At 51.6% G+C, this 16,253-nt stretch overlaps 1 protein-coding gene across 15 annotated transcripts in view; it reads left to right on the top strand.

Annotated features, from left to right (window-relative positions):
- The window catches only part of RALGPS1 (Ral GEF with PH domain and SH3 binding motif 1), a 284,196-nt gene that overhangs the window by 194,880 nt on the left and 73,063 nt on the right, over window positions 1-16,253 (top strand). The window lies entirely within an intron of this gene.

Genomic DNA, 16,253 nt, shown 5'->3' with positions numbered 1-16,253 from the left:
GGCGGCCACCCTTCTTGGAGGCCTCCCTCTTGTCTCTAAGCCCTGGGGAGAGGAGCCCAAGGCGGCTGCACAGAAGCCAGCAGCATCCATCTGTCCAGGCTGCTGAAAGTTAGCAGCAGGCGATGGCTTAGGGCAGTGGAAATACCACAGGCTGGGGGTGGGACAGCCCGGGGAGAGGAGCCCTGTCCCTTCCCACCCGAGAGCCTTGATGGAGTCACTTCAGCTCTGTAGGCTGCTAATATACCTCCAACGGCTGCAACTGGGTTTCTGTGAGAAAGAGAATAGGACTTGGCACCGTGTCAAGGACGCCTCTGTGAACTGGCCTCCGGACTCTGGGACGGGCTAGCCCTGGTTGCACACCCCCAGAACCTCTTCTGTGTGACCCTGCTTGACCCTGGTTTCTTCATTGGCACCTGCCTTCCTGGTGAGCTCTTCTAGGAACAAATATTGCAGCTCCAGAGGCCAGAGCCCCCAGCATGGGCTTAGCCACACAGGTGGAGCTCGTGTGTGTTCACAGGATCAGCAGGAGAGGACCCCAGGAAGCAAGTGTCCTGCTGACCCATGGCCTCAGCAGCTGGGAATAGGTGCCCAGAGTGGGAGGATGGGAGGATTGGGGAGGTAGCCCCAGGGCACAGGCTTGTCTCCCTTCTTGGACAACACCTTGTGAAATGTGATGAAGACTCGGTTTCTTTTCTTTTCTTTTTTCTTTTTTTTTTTTTTTTTAATTTTAGCGAGGGGACCAGCAGGTGGTGTGGGGGTTAGGGTGCTGGATTCCTGTGTGGCTGACTATGGTTCAAGTCCTGGACTTGGTGGCTTGAAAATCACGATGAATAAATAGATTAATTAATTAATTAATTAAACATTTTTAAATGTTCTAGTAAGAATAGTGGCCATGATTTGTTTGAGAACAAATCAGGAGCATGCCTGGCACAGGTGGGCCATGTTCCTAGTCCCTGGGCAAACAACAGGTGCACTGTGGTCCTCCTCTTGTCAGGTCTGCCATTCCTGTGTGTGCAGGGAGCAGACTTTTCTTGTCTCAGCATCTCCCCAGCCTGCCCAGACTCTGCCCCTTTTCCTCTGTCATTATCACCTCTTTTTAGAAGGTGGTTCTTTGCTGAAAGAGCCCCTGATATCTTTCAGGCCATGACAGTAGCCAGAGGACTGGATTAGAATCATGAGGAAATCCTCCTTACACCTGCGGGGTGAAGTCCTCTCCTTGAGCTGCATCCTGCCAGCTTGAGATAAACTGGAGGTGGGGTGCACTGTGCCTGGCCTTCAGCATTTAGCAGTTGCCCAGAAACGTGTGCCACCACCACCACTGCCGCTGCCGCTGTTACTCGCCCCTGGTCGGTCTCCTCCTCACTCTCACCCAGACCATCCTCATCAAGCTTCTCACTTGATGACTCCTGGAGCTCAGAATCCCCCCGACCACCTCAAGGAGTGCCAGTCCCACATTTCCACGTGCCTGTTAGAAAGAAGTACCATGTGACATTTGAGGAGAACGGAAACTTCATTTTTCTTGTTATATATATTTTTAAAATATTTATTTATTTCCATTTGTTATTATTATTATTTTATTTGACCAGGGAGAGAGAGAGAGAAAGGGAAAGCGAGAAAGCAAGCCACCAGGTCTGAGACTTGAACCGTAATCACTTCCAGTGCCTTAACCACCACGCCACCTGCTGGCCCCACCTTTTTATTATTTATAGTATATTTTTTTAAACTATTTTAAATATTTTTTAACAGGATGAAAATTATGTGAGGTTTACCTGGTGGCAGAATGCAAAGGCTCTTAGTGTGCATCACAATTTGCAAATGATTTCATGTCTTCCCACTTTCTTGACAGCTACTGTTATTTCTGTTGGAAATGTGGTATACTGTGTAGATGGCAGGAGTGCATGTTTGTGTGTGTGTGTGTGTGTGTGTGTGTGTGTGTTGGGATGCACTTATAGGGGTGTGCTTGGGACGGGGGCAACTTGCAACTGCACAGTCCCACTAGCATCTAAATATCCCAAATTGACAATTTCCTCCTCTTTCAGTACTTTTAAAATGTCTTTCCATAGACTTCTGGCTTCTATTACTTTTAGAAAGTTTATTTTTTTCTTCATCAAAGAATGAAATTCATTTATTTGTTCTTTCATTCCATGAGAGAGAGACAGAGAGAGACAGATCCCAACAAGGTTTTCACACAGTGACCCACCCTCCAGTTTCAGCCTACCTGGATCATGGGCATGTATGCACATCTGTGTGCGCATATATATGTCTAGCACACTCAGGGAGGTCCCAGGATGCGAGCCCAAAACATTTCCTGTGTGGATCTAGTGGAGTTCCCACTGCACCAACACTGGCCCTGGCCAGTGTTTCTTATGATAGGTCAGCTGCCTTCCTTATTGTTCTTCCTGTATACATAATGTGTCTATTTTCCTCTGGCTTCTTTTAAGATTTTTTTTTTTAATATTTGATTTTTAGTGGTTTGAGTATGATGTGATGTATAATTTTCCTTGCATTTATTCACTTCATTGAACTTCTTGGGCCTATGGGTGGATTTTTTTGTTGGTGGTGTTTTATTTGTTTGGTTTTGTTTGTTTGTTTGTTTTATCAAATTTTGGGATGTAAGGGGAATTTTTGACTTATTGTATTTTATATATGTGTGTGTGTGTATACACACACATACATGTGTATATTTATGAATTTTTGCTCAGTTTTCTCTTCTTCCCCCTTTTAGTACTCTATCTGTGTATTTCTTATCCTGTAGCTCAGTGAAGTTCTATTGATTTATTTTTATCTTTTCTTTTCTCATTCTTCAATTTAGGAATTTTCTATTGCCTATCTTCAAGTTTACTAATCCTTTCTTATATATTATCTAATCTGCTCTTAATTTTATTCAGAATATTTTTCATATCAGATACTACATATTTTCGGTTTTATAGTTTTCACTTATAAAATAATTCCCATTTATTTTCTGGGATTCCCTATCCACTCATTCATTCTATCCATTTCCAGAAAATTCTATGCATATTTGTAATAGCTATTTTGAAATCCCTGTCTACTAATTCCAATGCCTGTGTTGTCAGTGGGTCTGATTTTATTGACCTTTTTTTCTCTTGATTTTGGATCACATTTTTGTGCTTCTTCACGTCTATAAATTTTTTTTATTGCATACTGGATATTGTGGATTGGATGATCCATTAAAGAGACTGTATATTATTGTCTTCCTCAAGAGTATTACGTTTTGTTCTAGCAGGCAGTTAGATTACTTGATCATGTGGAGGATTGATTTTTTAGGTTTTGTTTAGCTAAATTTATTTTATGTTTTGCCATTGCCCCTACCTAAGGGTGAAGAGGTAGGGTACCCAGAGGGAAAGGACTGTGGACTGAGAAAGGACAGATAGAAAAAAGTGGGAGTCACGTGGACCAGCATCTCTGCTGGAGAATGCCGGCCCTGAGTTCTGTGCTCATTCTCTTATAGGGAGGCAAACCGGCATGCTGCAGCTGTGGAACCAACTAGTGGTTTTAAACAAGCCTCTCCTGGCCTCTTTGGGCTAACACTGAGGTTTCTTCTATCTGTAAAGACCAGCAGGAGATTATGTCTTTGTTTAGAGCTTTCACGTGCCCTGCAGCAATAGTGCATAGACTATATCCACTTTAAGGCGCTCCCTGCATGCCATAGTCCTCAGTCATAACTCTTAGTCCTGGGCCTACTCATAAGGCTTGATTTTTCTGGGATTAAATCAAAAGCCTTAAATATTTGCCAAGCTGCTATAACCTGGTAGGACTCCAAACTCCGAACTCTAGCTGCCAAACAGTTGTTGAAAGCTCTTTTTCCTTGGAACTAGCAGATGGCATAGTGGTTACATCGCTGGACTCCCACATAGTGGGTCACTGTTCAAGTCCTGGACCTGGTGGTTTAAAATTCTCACCAGGTGCGTAAGTATGTATCCCCCAAATCCTGAGAGGAGAATCGAGGAGAAAGGATTGCAGTGTGGCCATCCCCTCTGGGGGATGATTTCTCCCTTTCTGTCTCTCTCTCTCTTTCCAGTGAGCACATGCTCTCTATAGCAAAAATCTTTCTAGAAAAATAATAATAATAAAAGGAGTCTCTTCCTTCCAGCACTAGAAGATGAAGGAGATGTGCTATCTTTAAAAGCCTTGTCAGAGCACCCCCTGTGGCACCTGTGAGGTGCCAAGCTCCACATTTTATAAGCATCATTTATTCTTCACCTCCCAAAACCCTATGAGAGAAGTGTTACTATCTATTTTACTATCAAGACTGAGACAGGAAGCGAGAAATCAGCCCCCAGGAGGGATGGCCACACCGCAATCCCTTCTCCTCTCAGGATTTTGGGCATACACACACGTGCCCAGTGTGAGTTTAAGCTGCTGGGTCTAGGACTTGAACCGCGATCAGCTACATGGGAGTTCAGCAATGTAACTCCACATTTTATAAGCATCATTTATTCTTCACCTCCCAAAACCCTATGAGAGAAGTGTTACTATCTATTTTACTATCAAGACTGAGACAGGAAGCGAGAAATCAGCCCCCAGGAGGGATGGCCACACCGCAATCCCTTCTCCTCTCAGGATTTTGGGCATACACACACGTGCCCAGTGTGAGTTTAAGCTGCTGGGTCTAGGACTTGAACCGCGATCAGCTACATGGGAGTTCAGCAATGTAACCATTATGCCATCTGCTGGTCCCTCTGTAGAGAGATTCTAAGGTAGCACCATTGTCCAGTGTCCCAGAGGCTATCCGGGCACCTAAGAAAGTCCGTCAAGGACACTGCCTGTTAAGTGCTTGCCGAACGTGTCTACCCAAGCATGAGCGTAGGATGCATGCCAGTTACGAAGAAGCTTCGCACGCCTGTCGTTAGCTCAGATCTGACTCCCGACTTCTCGGCCCACTTGTCAGGGGACAGTCTGGGCAGCCCCTCTCCTCAGGCATAAATACCACCCAACAGTCAAGCACGTTTGTTACTCAGTCAACACACTTACTAAGCCCCATCTGCACACCAGCGTGTGGGTTTCTGGGAAATTTGCCTCGAGACCGTTAGCTGAGACTTTTCGTTGACTGGTTCTTATTCATTTGGTCTCATCTCAGCACTAGTGTGTTACAGCTGATGCTGGGGCCCCCAACCAGGAGAGGAGACCATGAGAACAGAAACTTCATTTCACTTTGCTGGTTTTACTGTTTCTTCGTAGGAAACACTTCATGGAAAGTTTCCAAAGCTGTATAAAATTACCCCCATTCGATATAAATTTTTAAAAGAAGCTGTCACTTCTGGAACGTGGTCTGTACCAGACAGGACCTTTGTCCCAAACAGGAGATGCTGAGGGCAGTTTTACGGTCAGTGGGGGAGGATTCCAGCCCCCTTACTCAGATACCTGCTGACGCTCTCATCCCAGGGAGCAGCCCAGCCGCTGCTTGCCATGTTTATCTTTCCTGGGACCCTGGGAGCCAGCTGAGCAGATAAATAAAGGGCTCTGGTGAAAGACCGATAGAGTGAACTTCCCAGGAATGAGACGGGTGAGGTCTCCAGCCAGCGGGAACTGGGGAACTGAGGGCAGGGAGCGCTTGCCTCACAGGTCTGCTGCGGGGACCTTGTGGGCAGCTGGCCTAGGCAGCTCCAGCCCCTGATGCCCCCACTGCTCTCCTCTCCCATCTAGTCTTCAAGGCTGGGCTGGGCCAGATAGGTTCTAGCTCTGAGGCCAGACCCCCTGGAGGGCAGGAATCAGGTTTTCTGTCTATGTTGGACATTCTTTTGTCACCCTAGGACTACTCAGTGTCTGCCCTGTGCCCAGAACCTGGCCTGTGTGGATGGGCCACTGGGCTCCTTTGCCTTCTAGCTTCAGGTGAAGGTTGGCCAGCAGCAGGCACCAACAGGAAACGAAGAGTGGGAAGAGAGAGCGGGCAGATGTACCACCAGCTCCCTCCCTGCTGGACCACAGCTGTCCTGGTGGTTGATGGGGGTCAGCAGGCCTGGGTTTGAATCCCGCCTCCCACTTCTGAAATCCACCTTTCTTCCCTGAGTCATTCCTCATTTAAAACCCAGGGATGGTCACACCACCCTCCCAGGATGGCCGGAGGGAGCCAGCAAAGCAGTGTGAGTGCAAGTACGGGTGTGATGTCTGGGGCACGGTGGGTGCCCTTAAACGCTGACTCTCTTACTAACTGAGCCCCATCGTCTTGGCTTTGCGGGCACTTTGTGTCTCCCCAGACAGCCTTCCTTAGCTCTCCCTTTGGCCTGCCACAGTCCCGGCACCACTACCTCAGTGCCTCAGCGCTAGCACCCTGTTAGCGGGGCAAGTGCTTTCTTGCCCTTCCTTGGTCTTAGCCTGTTTATGAAAGCACACGAAGAGAAGTACATGTGCATACGTCCAAAAGTAACGGGTAACGTTTGTGAGCAGTTACCAATCTTCATGACAGCTCTGGGAGAGATCCTTTTATTATATCGGTGTGCAGTTTTCAGGTGCAGAAACTGAGGCTTAAGTTAATTGACTTGTCCGGCATCTCTCAGTGGGCAGTGTTGAACTTGGGCAGTCCAGCACCCGAGAGCCTGCCCTTTCCAGTTCTAGGTTATTTCCGCAGCACTAGACAGACATCAGCTCTCTGGGCCCCAGGGACCAAGTGGGTTTAGATCATTGAACTTGCTAAAAAGCTACTGGGGGAAACCAGCAGTTAGCGTATTGGCTCTGTCACTGGACTCCTACGTAGTCGACTGCGGTTCAAATCCCGGACCCAGTGGCTTAGAACTCACGCCGGGCGCAAGCGTGTGTGTGCCCAAGATCCCGAGAGGAGAATGGAGGAGAAGGGATTGCGGCGTGACCATCCCCCCCAGGGGGGTGATTTCTCGCTTTCTGTCTCTATGTCTCTCTCTGTCTCTCTGGCGAGCGCACGCGCCCTATAGTGAAAACCTCTCAAAAAAAAAATTTACTGGGTTGTCAGAAAAGTCATGTTTTCTGTGCAAAAATGTGTGTGTGAAGACATTTCCAGCAACCCAATAAAAGACATCTCTTTAAAATATTTGAAACATTTTTAATGCATTCTTATAAAGCTTTTTCACAGACACACACGCACATACACACCAGCCCCTGTAAGCCTGGGTTAATTTCGCCATCAACTGTGCCTTGGTGACTCAGTTGGCTTGAATAGGCTAGCTGCCGCAGGCTGTCTGGGTTGGGGCGCCGTATACAGCCCAGGAGCCCAAGCCGCTGTGTTTGTGGTTAGATTCCTTGTCCTTCTTTCCGTGGCAGCAAACATGCTCCCTTCCTGGCCTCTCACCCTCTCACCCTCTCCTGATGCAGTGTTCTTGCCAGCTGAGGCTGATGAAGAAGCCTCCCTGGGCACCGAGCCGGTCTGATGGGCTCTCCTGTGGGTACCGCCTGTGAGGCCCAGGGCCTGAACTTGATCACATCCATTGGGGTTATTCACAGGCTTTGGGCAGACAAGATCTCCACTTTCTCATAATGGCTGCCACCTCTTCCACACTGGCCATGGCCTGGCATGGTGGGAGGCTTTCTATGCGATGATTTCACGGAGTCCTCAAAAACAGACCCTTCCAGGAGAGCTCCTGCTCACTGCTTTCTGTCTTAACTGCTAAGGCGCTCAGGTTCCGCGAAGTTGGGGAGGTTGTGTCCACACAGCCAGTGAGCAGCAAAACTGGGGTTTGGATCTGGACCTGTTTGAGTTCAAAGTTAACACATACTTTATTTGTTTGTTTGTTTGTTTGTTTGTTTGGAGAGGTTTTTGCTGTAGGGCACATATGCTCACCAAAAAGACAGACAAAGAGAGATAGCAAATAAGAAATCACCCCCCCCAGGGGGGCTGGCGCCACAATCCCTTCTCCATTCTCCTCTCAGGACCTTGGGCACGCACGCATATGTGCCCAGTGTGAGCTTAAGCCACCGGGCCAGGACTCGAACTGCGGTAGACTACATGGAAGTCCAGCGACATAGTCATTATGCCAACTGCTGGTCCCACATATGTACTTTTTTTTTTTTTTTTTAACATTTATTTCTGAGAGAGAAAGAAGAGACACCCTGGACAGGCTCTTCTCTCTGCCGTCCACCCCCAATCTCAGCTGGCTGGATTACAGACGCGCACACGTGCCTAGCATGTGCAGGGGCGTCATGGGATACAAACCCGGGCCCTTCCCCACATGGGTCCAGTCTCATTACTTCTGCACCATCACCTGCCCCTGCCCCAAGTTCCACACTCTTTTTTTATTTTTGGAGAGGTTTTTGCTATAGGGCACATGCACTCACCAGACAGAGAGAGACAGAGAGAAAGAAAGCGAGAAATCACCCCCCAGGGGGGATGGCCACGCCACAATCCCTTCTCCTCCATTCTCCTCTCGGGATCTTGGGCACGCACACACATGTGCCCGGCGTGAGTTTTAAGCCACCGGGTCCAGGACGCGAACCTCAGTCTACTACATGGGAGTCCAGCCACATAGCCATTACACTAACTGCTGGTCCCCCACACTCTTAACTGACCTCAGTGTCTACAACTTCCCAGCAGGGGGAGGTTAGGTAATTAGGGAAGCTCTTGGCCTTCCTTTCGTCATTTACAGGGTGACTCTCTTCCTGCCCAGAGCGTACTGAGTAGGCCAGACACGTAGGAAGGCCTCAGTCAGCATTGGGTCCCCGGGGCTCGCTCCTCCTGCCTGTCCTCCAGCAGTGGGCCTCAAGCTTTAGTGGCTTCCGAATCAATGGAGAACTGCTTGGAACACCACCTGCTGGGCCCCACACCCCTAGTTTCTGCTTCAGTAAGTCTGGGGTGTGGCCTGGGGATTTGCAGTTCTACCACGTCCACATGAGGACCATGCCGTGGGAACCACTGCGTGACTTAGGTGAATTGGGGTGGAGGTGAGTTCAGGGCAGCCTGGCAGTGGTCATCACCGGCCCCCGTCGGCTGCTCTGTGTGTGCACGTGTGGCTGCGTGTCACACAGGGAAAATACAGTCGGCCCTTCCTGGCCCCCGTCAGCTGCTCTGTGTGTGTACGTGTGGCTGCGTGTCACACAGGGAAAGTGCAGTCAGCTCTTCCCGGACCCGTCGGCTGCTCCACGTGTGCATGTGCGGCTATGTGTCGCACAGGGAAAGTGCAGTCCAGCCCTTCCCGGCCCCCGTCAGCTGCTCCGTGCGTGCGTGCGTGCGGCTGCATGTCATGCAGGGAAAGTCCAGTCCAGCCCTTCCTGGCCCCCATCGGGTGCTCCGTGTGTGCACGTGCGGCTGCGTGTCACATAGGGAAAGTGCAGTCGGCCCTTCCCGGCCATTTCCTGGGAGCTGCCTGTCTTGCCCTTTTCCTCTCCTGGGGGTCTTCAGCACTTGGAAACTGTGGAGTTTAGGCCACACGGTGATGTCCAGCCTGGGAAATGGTTCATTCCACTGAGTCCGTTCTTGTCCCTGGCTTTCGGTTTTCCTGGTGCAGAATAGGACACGAGGTGCAAAGGAGAGGCAGTGAAGCATCTCGCAGGTTTGACTTCTGTAAACTTCCTACGAGCAGCAGCAGCAGCAGCACACCTTCCAAAGCACTGCTCAGATGAGGTGGCCTGCCACTTTGTAACTGGGGTCAGGTTTATTCCATGTGGCGTGATGGCTGTTCTGCCGTGTGCCTGCCCCCAGCAGCCTGTCAGGACGGAGCAGGCGCCTCATTGCCTTTGGTCCCCAGCGCCCAGCACAGTGCCTGACACGCACCAGCAGGCTCTCAGCCAATGCTGCTATTTTGTAAATAAGTGAGGGGCCTGATGGCACGATGGTAGGTGCTGGAGTCGGCAGGGCCTAGGCTTGAACCCTGGTCTCCCCTTTCCAGCTGAGTGGCCCTGAGCAAGTACTTACAATATGTGCCTTCATTCCCCCTTCCTGAATTGGTGATCAGAATAATTGCTATATCTCATAGGCTGCCCTGAGAATTAAAGACATAAGCCACCCGACGTGCCTGCAGTAGAGTAAGTATTTGGTTCTTGTCATCGTCGGTGCCGTCATTACCCTGCCAGGCAGGCTGGTGTGCTGCTCTGGAACCAGACCTTGGGCTCAAACCTGGCTCCCCCAGGAGCTGTGTGCCCTTATTCCTGCCACTCCTCTGTGCGCCAGGGTCCTCGTCTGTAAAGTAGGTGGAGAAAAGCACCAACCTGATAGCATTCCTGAGGTCATCGAGGTCAGACATCCGCATGGACGATGCTGAGGGTGTGGCTGGCCCACCGTGGACATCAATTGTCCCCACCTGCAGAGGGCAGGGAAGGAGCCCGAGGAGCCAGCGCTGGGTTCCACAGGGAGGGCCTAGGAATGGGAGGCACAGTACACCCCGGGTACCACCCTTCTGCCCGCCCCCCCAGCTCTCAGCTCCTGGGGAGAGAAGCAGCCTTGTGTGGGGGCATGCTCCTTCTTGGGTAAAGACACATTCCCAGGAATCTGCTGCTGGAAACCCCCTCTTCCTGGCAGCCCAGGGAGGAGCATGCAGTCTCGGCTCTGAGTCCACAGGCTCAGCTGGTTTTGTTTACTCTCACGAGCTCAAGAGCTTGCCGAGGTGGCGCCCCCTCCGTGGAGCTGCCTTCGCCTGCAGACATCTCACCCCCTTTCTCTACCTGCCAGGCTGGGGCTGTGGGTGGGGTGCACCCAGTAGGGACAAGCCCCTGCCCTGCCGCCCACCGCCCCCAGGCCTGCCCTCGCCTTTCTTCCTCTGCCAGGCTGACTCTGGGCAGCCCCAGGCCTTGGCCCTGGTCCCCGGCATTGTCAGAGAAGCGTCCAACCCCTCGAAATCCACCCTGGGAGACCTCCCCCATCCCCTCTGCTGCAGCGCCCAGACCGTCCTGGTTTCTATGTGTGCAGGAGCGTTTGGTAAACAGAATGCTTGAGCCGTGACTTGCTGGAAGGGGTGAATCCCAGCTGACGCCCCAGACACTCAGCCTATTTTGGGCTTGGTCTCCCCCCCATCAAGGTCTGTGGTCAGAATGTTCATCTGGGCCCCCAGCATCCACTGCAGGGGTCAGAGGGACAAACAGAGCCAGTTTCAAGTTCCTTTTCTGCTTGTGTGTTGGCCTGGCCAGGTCTCCTGCCTCTGTGCCCCCTCCCCGGGCTGCAGGGGCTGCTGCCCGATAACCACTTAGTGAATGCTCTTGTCCTGCTCCCCGGTGAATGCTGTGATTCAGCACAGAGTGGAGCTTCACGTAAGAAAGAAAGTATTCACAGCCGCCGTCCAGCTCCTGCTGGCGCCGGGAGACAGCTGCTGGCTTCCACCCGGCCGGCACGAGATAGCCACCCCCGCACACCCCACTTCACACACACACACACACACACACACACACACACACACAGGGGTCTCTTCTTTCTTCCTTCTTTTTTAAACTTTTCTATGGGGCACGTGTGTCCACCAGGGAGAGAGAGAAAGAGAGAGACAAAGAAACAGAGAAAGTGACAAAGCACCCACTATGGGAGATGGCCAGCTGCAGTCCTTTCTCTTCCATTCCCTTCTCAGGGTTCTGGGCACGCGCGCGCGCACACACACACACACACACACACACACACACACCTGGTGTGTTTCTCACACCTCCGGGTCTGGGACTCAAACCTCACAGTTGGCCATGTAGGATCCAGCTATCTTAATGACCACACCACTGGATGGCCCTCTTCTATTTAAATGTTCAATATCTGCAGTCTCTTGATTTATAGACTAAATGCAATTTAAATCTGTATTCAAAACACCTCACTAATAAATAGCAGATAAATAGATGCTGGAATTATGAAAATGCCACCCATTCAACAAGGTATACGTGTCTTGCTATCTATCTGGCACTGTGCTAGGCTCCTCTATAGAGCTGGGGGCAGCCTTCAGGGTGCGGAGCTAGTGGTCTGGGTCCTGTCCCCTCCCAAGACCCTTTTTGTTACCTTTTCTTAGTCTGGGATTTAGCAATACTTGTAAAATAATAGCAGCCATGGCCACCATGAAGGGTTTTTTGTTTTTGTTTTTGTTTTTGTTTTTGTTTTAGCTATAGGGTACATGCACTCACCAGAGGGATAGAAAGCAAGAAATCACCACCCTAGGGATTCCACACCACACTGCCTTCCCATTCTTCTCTGGGAATTTTGGCACGCATGCACACACACCTGGTGTGAATTTCAGTCCCTGGGTCCTGGGCTCAAACCGCAGTCAACATGTGGGAGTCTAGTGCCTTAACCACGATGCCACCTGCTGGCCTCATGCCCACCGTGATGTTTAGCTACGCTTGGCCAGGTCCAAAGCCAAGCTCCTTATTAACACATTCCGCCCATGCCTGCTTGATGTGGGTATGATTCTACTTGCTGCGTAGATGAGGAGACAGGCCAGGAAAAGTCAAAAGTCTTGCCCAGGGTCACAGAGCAAGGCTGTGCTCCTAGAACTGACTCAAATCGTCATTTCTTTATACTGTAGATACACTGTACGGTCTCTGCAAAACATGTCACTGTATTAAGTGAAAACACATCTTCCCCCTTTATTGTTAATAAATTCATAGCTAACCGGAGCTTCTGAACAGCCGAGAGTAGTTGTGTAATTAATGTTTGTCAGAACAAAGCCAAGGTGCTGGTTCCCTGCTCAGCCCCACTCCTGCCCAAAGAGTCTGAGATGAGCCCTTTGGAGAACAGAAAGTGGCCCCAACTTGCAGCAAGTGTCATATCGAGACGAGGCAAATGCATCTCCTGCAGGGGCCGGCGGGAACTTGACGCGCTGCAGACGTCCGCCTGAAGGCAGCACAGAGGGTCTCCAGGAATGGAGCTTAGAGGGCCATGTGCTCTCAGTCTGTGGCTCCTTCTCCGTGGAGAAAGAGGGCGACTGACATGCAGTTCCTGGAATCTGGATTATATCGAACACAGAAGCTGGTACCGGGCCAGTCTGTGGCATGGTGCTTAAGCCAGCTGGATCCCACATAGCCCACATGCCAGGTTTGAATCCCAAACCTGGCATCTTAAAAAACATGCCAGTGCAGGGACTGGCAGTTAGCGTGATGGCTATGTCGCTGGACTCCCACGTAGTCGACCACGGTTCACGTCCCGGACCTGGTGGCTTAAAATTCACGCCGGGCACGTGTGCGTGCGTGCCCAAGATCCCGAGAGGAGAACAGAGGAGAAGGGATTGCGGCGTGGCCATCCCCCCTGGGGGGTGATTTCTCGCTTTCTGTCTCTCTGTCTCTCTCTGTCTGTCTGGCGAGCGCACGCCCCCTATAGCAGAAACCTCTCAAAAAAAAAAAAAAAAAAAACCACCATCAACAACAACAACAACAAAAAACATGCCAGTGCATATGTGCCCAAAATCCCAAAAGGAGAAATGGAGAAGAGATGGCAGTGTGGCCATTCCTCCTGGGGGGGGGGGGTTCTCCCTCTCTCTCTCTCTGGTGAGCACACACCCTCTGACAAACTTAAAAAAGAAAAAGAAAAAGAAACTTGAGCCTGTTTCTGGTGTACGATTTCTAAAGGTTGAAGTCCTCAGAGTCACGATCACTTGAAAGGGCTCCGGTATCAGCGAAGAGGTGGGTCCCGCCCTCCAAGTCCAGTTTGAGCCTCTTCAGATGGATGCTGAGACCACCGCAGACGTTACGGGCTCTGAGGGGGGTGGGGGCAGAGGCTGGCAGCGGCAGGGGCTGCGGCTGCCCTGGCAGTCATCGTACCAGCAATGGCCTCCTGTCGTAGTGGGAGGATTAGGGATGTGTGACCCTCGTAGCAGTGGAGAGGCCAGAACAGAGCTGGCACAACCCTAGGAAACCCAGACCACCACCTGTATGGCGAGTCCCACACCACACTAGGCCCCCACCACTGCCAGGTGACCCCTGTGAGCAGTTCTTTCTCGTGGGAGTGGGCTCCAGCCAAGATCTGCCGGAATCTGAAGTGCTTGGGGAGGAATTCAATAAGGCAGAGGAGAGGGACCAGCAGATGGCGTAACGGTTACATCACTGGACTCCCGTGTGGTCGACCGTGGTTTGAGTCCTGGACCTGGTGACTTTAAAACTCACACTAGGTACACATGCATGCGTGTCCAAGATCCCGAGAGGAGAATGGAGGTGGCGTGGCCATCCCCCCAGGGGGATGTCTTGCTTTATGTCTCTCTGGCAAGTGCAGGTGCCCTATAGCAAAAGTCTCTCTCAAAAAAAAAAAAGACAGAAGAGGACTCGGTAAAGTCTCACCTCCGATGGCTCCCGGAGCACAGAGGGACTCTGGATTCAGCTACAGTCAAGTTTTCGGTAAAGTCTCACCTCCGATGGCTCCCGGAGCACAGAGGAACTCTGGATTCAGCTACAGTCAAGTTTTAAATCTTGACATCTGGAAACGAGACTATTCTAATATTGGAAAGTGACTGCAAAGTTACAGAATCCAGCCCAGACTTTCCTTAGGGACCTGCTGCCCAGAATCGGAAAGGGGAAGCAGCTCGGGCAGCTGAGAGTGGGTGTGGGAGGGGCGCCCACACTTCACGTTTGTACCCCATGGCTGAGCATTCCTCAGGGAACTAGTAATGACCTCCATGGTCCACCAGCCAGGCTGGGCACCCCTACTCAGCCAGCTGGACTTCCACAGAGGCTCAAGGGGCCTTACACCCTTCTTTCTGTCACTTACAACAAAAGGATTCTGACTTACACATCTTTTTCCTTTCTTTCATTTACAAAGTAGTTACCGGACGTCTTTGGTGGGCCAGATACTGTGCAGGGCATGGGGAGACAGCTGTCTGTGAGCAGGGCAGGGTGCGCCCTGACCCTGCAGGCTCCCAGCCTGGGGAGCGGGTGTTGAGTAAACACCAGGTAGAGGTTAGGGGTTGGACAGATGTGGCTCTGAGGCTCACTCTACCACTTGCTAGTCATTTGGCCTTGGACAAGTTGCTTAATCCCTCTGAGCCCAGATCTTTTGTCTGGGGCTCTCTGAGGGTTCAGGAAGACAAGCACGTGGAGGCCTCAGGCAGCCTTCAGAGAACGGCCACCACTAGTGTCACTATGATTCGAATCCTTCAATGACAAAGTGGCCAGTCGTGACAAAGGAGAGGCTAGGGGGCCACAGAGTCCCCAAGTGGGAGCTCTAATCCTGTCAGGAGGGCTCTGCAGGGACACAGTAGGTCACAGCCTGAGAGTTGAGGAGGCCTTGCCTGGGCAGTGGGGACAGCCGGGACAGTGAGCCTGTGCTCGAAGGCGCACACTCAGGTGCTGCCACTTGCCCATCTCTGGAGTCAAGGCATTCACGAGTGTTGGAGCTGGAAGTTCCAGCCCCCTCGTTTTCCAGCAAGGAAGCTGAGCCACAGAGAAGGGCCTGTCCCTGACCACGTTGTCACAGGGGGCAGAGCCAAGACGAGGGCCAGAACCCCTAACCCTACTGGGCTCAAACTTCTTGAATACTGTCAGCCATCAAGCTGCCAGAGAGGATGCAGGTATGTGGGGAGTAGGGCCCCAGATCATGGGGCCCATACAGAAGGCAGAAACCTGAACCCCTCTGGGCACCCTGAAGTAGATGTCAGACAAGCTCACCAATTGCCACACGCGCTCTGACGGCAGAAGAAGGCCCAGAAAAGAGAGCCCTTGGTCTGGCGGCGCAGCTGGGGCATTCGTGCCCTCCTCTGAGGGCGTCTGGGGCCCCACAGAGCTCACCGGTCAGCACAACCCAGCCTGAGGGCTGCCAGGAGCTCGCCCGTGGCAGTTTCTCTCACTAGTTTATCATCAGCGTGCTAGGGTTGCCTTTACCAATGGGTAGATAGGTCCTTCGCTGGTCGCCCGCTTTAGCTCAAACTGAATTCTTCATGTTCTTGCTTTGCTCCTGGAAAAGCTGAGGGTCCCCCAGGGACCCTGTCTCTCCCAGTACTTTGTAGCCAGAGCTCATCCCCTGCATCTCAGCTCTCTGCCCTTACAAGGCATGGAAGATGATCCTTCCCTGAAGGCCAGGCCAGACCTCAGGGCCAACAGGGCAATGACTGGGCCTGCCCTGCCTCAAAGGAAGGTGTGGCCAGAAGGTGGGCCTTGCTGTCCTGTGCTGACACGAGGCGGGCCTGACCAGGCAAGAATCTACAAGCCACCCCATGTCCCTGTCCCCAGGAGGCTGCTGGCACAGACTGTGGCTGGAAGGAAGAGCCAGGCCTGCCTTCCGGGTTCACTTTCACTGGTGGAATCTCAGGAAGCTTTGACTCCCAGGGCCGAGGCAGACATCTCTGGCCATGCCCCCCAATCTTCTCCTCCTCAGGAAAGGGCTCCCGACTCAGCAGGTGCCCACATAAGCAGACTGGGGTAGAGACTCAGTAGGAGGTGGGTCTCCAATA

This window comes from Tupaia chinensis, unplaced genomic scaffold (assembly GCF_000334495.1).
Source record: "Tupaia chinensis unplaced genomic scaffold, TupChi_1.0 Scaffold000394_1, whole genome shotgun sequence".
NCBI lineage: Eukaryota > Metazoa > Chordata > Mammalia > Scandentia > Tupaiidae > Tupaia > Tupaia belangeri.
The sequence above is the reverse complement of the archived record's forward strand: the minus strand, read 5'-3'. Positions and strand labels throughout refer to the sequence as shown.